Consider the following 5,654-nt stretch of genomic DNA (forward strand, 5'->3'; position numbering starts at 1 on the left):
GATATGTGCCTATGGCTATTCCTTCCTAAGATAGATTATTGGATTGATTAGTCTGGCAAAAGTTTCATTTCTTCAAGTTGTAGCATTCTTACCCTTGCTGGATTGGATTTTCTATATTTCCAACCATTGATTTATCTTTTATTGTATTTTTGTTGTTCTTCTACGTTTCAATTTTGGTTTGGTATGATATGGTATAGGTATTCCAGATTTAGACAGTATGGTCAATGTGAGAATTGTACCTTAGTTTGAATTTGTTGTCTCAAATTTAGATTTAACACCTTAGGATGGCGATCTAGAAGTTATAATAGATTTAGAGTATTAATGCCTACCTATCTTCAGGTTTGGTTTGGGATGTTGTTATCGAGTGGTTTAGCTAAAGTAATAAGACTTCATATTAGAGTTGTGGAGCTGAGTGCTCCCTTCAATTTTATATTTGTCTTAGTTTGGGTTTCATTAATAGGTTGGTTGAGCCTACTCCATAGTTGCCTATTCGGTCTTCCCAACTTTGGATGGATTATAGTTTCTAAGTGTCAGATGATAGCCCATTAGCTTGACATTTGTTCATTCATCTTTTACTTGGAGATTTCAGTCTTCTTTAAGAATTTTGGATGATATACTCAGTGGGAGTAGTATGCTCTAGTTAGATTTAGTATGGTTTCATTCTTTTTTTATTGGACATCCTAGAGTGGATCATTCAGTGATGACTAGTACACCTTGATCTTCTGGATTTCACTTAGATAACTATCTGTACTAGATATAACATTGGCATAGATTGTATTCCTCGATTTTCTTTATTTTGTTATTTAGGTAATGCCTTATGGGATTATTCTAATGTTTGTTGTGTGGAATTTTAGTGGATCAACTTCAGTGCTTTGAGTTCTCTATGATAAGATTGCACAGATAGGACTTAAGTGATAGTCTTCCTGGGTTAGAGTGATAGCAGGTGTGGAATTTTAAAGAAAGGTTTATATTTGGATTAGCAATGGGTGGTATGACTCATTTCTTGGTGTGTTTTGGCTTAGATAAGCCTTTATAAACTTTTACGAGGATAGAGTAAATATATTGTGGTTTAGGTTTACGTGCATCAGCCTTCTAGGTTTAGTTGGAGGTTGGTTAGTGGTTGAAGTTATGTTTTTACTGTTTGGAAGTAAAGTAAGGGTGCTCATTGAAAAAGGGATACCTGTGGTTAAATTCCTTGGAAGTGTTCTCTCTTCATGGAGATTATCTGGGTAGTCATTCTTAGAGCATATGGGCCCAGTACCTCATCCTTTAGAGCTTTTAAGATTTCTAATATCTGTTGACTTTCGAGGATGAACGTCTATTTAGTAGTGGATATTATAATGACCTTTTGGTCATTTTTCTTATTTTCACATATCTTGCCTTTAGGGCTTCTCCATAGTTTCCCTAAGTCATATATGACTTACAGGTACTGGTAGTTTGATTACCGAGTAGTTTGTTTGGTTTTAGAACCAATTCCCTATTTTAAAGTCTTCGCTGGTTCCAAATGTCCACTAGGCAAAAGCTTTCCCAAGACGATCTCAAACACAAATTTTTACTTTGCCAGTATATCTAGAATATCAATTTTAGACTAGGTAGACCTTTGGTTCAGTTCCTAATGCACCAGAGCTCATCTCAACCTATTGTTCGTAAAGTGGAAAAATTAGATGATATGGGTGTGGGGAGGCGACAATTATTCTAAACGACTTTAATGGTAAATCCAACTTCACCAATGCGTCCGAAACATTGAATTTAATGGGGTTACATAGTTCATTTACAAAAATTGAAGTCTAAATGAGTTTTGAGGGTCAAAAATGTTTTTGACTTTCTTAGTACTAGGAACATGTGATCACACAAGTACCTATTTCGATCACAATAGTGTGCTCGCGGTCTACGATAGCAAAATCTCCAACTTTAAAGAGCTATAAATAGGCGCCCATGTCATGATTTGACCATTTTATCTTCAAACTCCAGAGCTAAAGCCCATAAATGGGTATGATGACTCAAAATTGAGTGTTGTGGGTGACTTGGGAGCTTGATTAACATCTTTTAATGGAAATATCTTTTGATTTAACGTATGGATCCTTCAATCCTCGCTTTAATTTCTTTAATATTTGACCAAGACCCTAAATAGATTGAGGGCTTGATTTCACCTATTTCTTGAGGGTTATGATTCCTTGATGGTTTATCAAATTTTGGTTGACCTTAAAAATGTATTTTCTATAAGTGGGACCCACTTAGGGTTTTTTTTTGTGTTGTCTTTGGACACGAATCATAATACTGTAATATGGGAATCATTATGCTCGTATTGATGAATAGATTATTTTTTGATAACTTGGCATCTTGATGAGGCTTCTCTGAAGGGGAAACAAAGGTTTAGTCGGCTGATTATCATTCTTTGGATTTAAGGAAGGTTAGGTTTATCCTTTATTAGAATGAGCATTGCCATAGTATAATTGTGTTGTTTTGTTAGATTGGGAGGGGTTTTAGGTTTTTGTTGATGATTGTTCAAGACTTGTGTTTAGTTGGATCTTTTAGATCATTTGGATGCATATAGTGAATTGCCTAGCTTGTTGTCTTGAACCTTAGTAGATTAGAATTAATATCTCATGCTTAATATGAGAATGCTTGGAACTACTCTAGTTAGACGGGAGTGACCTTATTACTCATGCTTAGGGAAAGATTGGCCTTATATGCTTACTCTAATAAAGTTGCTTTAGTTCCAATAGACTTAAGTCTAGTATTTGAGTGGGATGCCTACTTTGGACTTAGTGGTGGCTTTCTATACATCTAAGAGTTGAATTATATACCATAGCCAAGTCCGGGGTAGAAATAAACTTAGAAGGTAAATTGGGGATTTAGAGTAGGCCTTGACACAACTTAAGACGAGGTTGAGGTAGTCCTCGTGAGACCCATAGATGCTTATGTAATGCCTAGAAAATGCCCTTTGAGGCAATATTGAGGAACCTGGATAGTAAATTTATTGATGATGCCATAATGAGATATTGCTTATGCTATTAAAGTAGCCCAAGGCCATGTTATTCATTAAGTCATGGATGTGGCTATTACTCGAGCTATTAATTAGGCTATTGCTTTGCTATTGATTGGTTTAAGGAATATCTTTTTTAATGGGACCTTGAATATAACATGGCTAAAACCATAAAGTACAATATAAATTATTCTATGAATAAGTTATATGTAACACCTCGATTTACTGAACCAGAACGCTACACGGTGCGCATGACCCCGAAGGACCACAAGCTAACCCATGACTGATATCTGTACCTGTATATTGCATAAAATACTAAATAATATGGAAATATGCACTGAAAGGCCATAAGGTTCAATACTGAACATAACATAGATGAGATAACATCTGTGGGGTAATACAATACCCAAAACAAATATGTAAACACTAAAGTCTAAAACATAATAGTCTGCATCTAGTGTAAAAGCCTTTACTGTTTGAATAATCTTAATAAGGAGTTGATGGTATATGTCCCCAACTAACTCCAACTAACAACTAATCAATGAAATAGTAGAGAAATAATCATGTCCTCAAAGGATGAGGACTCACTTCTATTCTGACTGCTAAGACTGGAATCTACTGCTGATGTGGAACTTGTGTCTCTGAACCTATGGTGTAATATAAAAACAAAGCACCATAGTGAAAATGAGTCAATATAATGGAATGTACTGAGTATACATGTGAGGTAGGCTAATGCAAGGGTTAACATGCATGAATAATGCTAATTGACTGTCTAAAATGAATGCGAGAATGCATATATAAATACGTAACTGTAACTGGCATAGTGATATCGTGATTACTGAATCTGAATAATGATGACATGACATACTAATAACTGATATAACTTAAAGCTTAAATGTTTGTATCTAAATGTAACTGATAACATGGGTGTCTGTATTTGACAGTCCTGAATCAGATAGAACTATCTAAGTTCCTTACTGTATCTGAGTTGACTTTATCTGACAGTCTTGAATTTGAAAAGCTATCAGAGTTCTTTTACTAAGACTGGTACTAAAACTGTGGGAGATAGTATTTAACCGACATACCCCTAATACACCACTATGGCTGAGTTAGGGTCCAATCTGTAACTCCAATTGGAAGGTTGTCAATACTGCGCCACTGGTAAGGACAAGCTGTGGGCGACCCTTATCTGATAGTATTCCCAAAAGTGAATGGTGGGGCCCTTATCTGCCAGTGCTTATCCACCCCATCAACCCTCATCGAATAGTGTTGATGTCTCAACCTATGCTGGCTACATAGTTCTAGAATACAAGGATGGCTTCTAAGGATCACACCCTCATCTGATAGTGTGTGTCCCTATCCTTGGGTTCACTCGATGCTAATTCCTTCTCCCATCTGAATGGACACTGAACATTATTTATTGAATTGAACATGATCTGAGTTACTAAGTTCCGTTGACTGATGAATGCTACTGATATCTCATAATTGACTGAGTCATGAGATCATGGAGATTTTTCCTGAGTCATAAGACTATCTGAAGTCTAAGGATTCATTGCTTTACTGAGAGTATCATGAAAACATGACATGAATCTAGGTACTCAACTAATGTTTTGGGTACAAAGATCCCCAGGACTCGATGGAAGGAAACTGACAAAGCATGACTTACTTGAATACATAATAATCATCATAATACATTTACTGAAGCATTTCATCAAACAAGTGATAGGCATAAGCTTGTATGTACATGGTGATTTCATGATATCATGCTAATTAGACACTTTACCTTTATCTAGGCATTTAACCAAACAAATAGTAGGCATAGAATGTGTAAACAACATCATACAACAATTAACAATCGTGATTCAATTCCAATTTAATCATTCAAGGGTTTAGTCCTTGGGCTTCATGAATCTATACCGATTCAAATCAACCCATATGGAATTTAACACTCATTCATGGAATACAATTTAATTACTCATTATCAACATGAACAAAAACAGCCCATATCATGAAATTCATAAGAAAATCCATAACTTAAATTTAGAAAAAGGGATTCTTGGGCTTTATGGATGAAAGGAGTCCATGAATGAACACTATGCATACCTTAGTTCATGATTTCATGAAGATTGATGGTGAAAACTTCTTGAATTTGAATCCCAAATAAAAACCCTACGTTGTTCTTGAAAGAAACTTGAGATAAACTAGTATATTTAGGGTGAAAAATGGCTAAATCACGTGTTATTGGGTTTAAATAGGTGTAGGAAATTGACCCTTTTAACCTTGGATGTGTCATTTAGTTTCAATAAATTTTTCCCAAACTGGGCCCCTGGCGCAAGACGGCGTTATCGCGCCATGTCACTAGAAATTAACAATTGGGAAATTGAGGGATGGCGCCACGCAGATCCATCGCGTTGCCTCTGCTTTTGCAACCTGAAACTTTGGCGCGACGCAGGGAAATCGCGCTGAGACACTGCAAAAAAGAAAATTCTAAATTTGAGTGCTGGAGTGATGTGCCATAATTGCGGACACCTACTGGAAATTGGCAAATGCCATTTCCTCTTGCGATGTTGTGCGCCACTGACTAATATGGCGCTGTTTTACGACGGGAACTTGAAATAGTCATAACTTCATACCTGATTATTGGTTTTAAGTGACTCATACATTGATC

This window comes from Capsicum annuum, chromosome 11, assembly GCF_002878395.1.
Source record: "Capsicum annuum cultivar UCD-10X-F1 chromosome 11, UCD10Xv1.1, whole genome shotgun sequence".
Classification (NCBI taxonomy): Eukaryota; Viridiplantae; Streptophyta; class Magnoliopsida; order Solanales; family Solanaceae; genus Capsicum; species Capsicum annuum.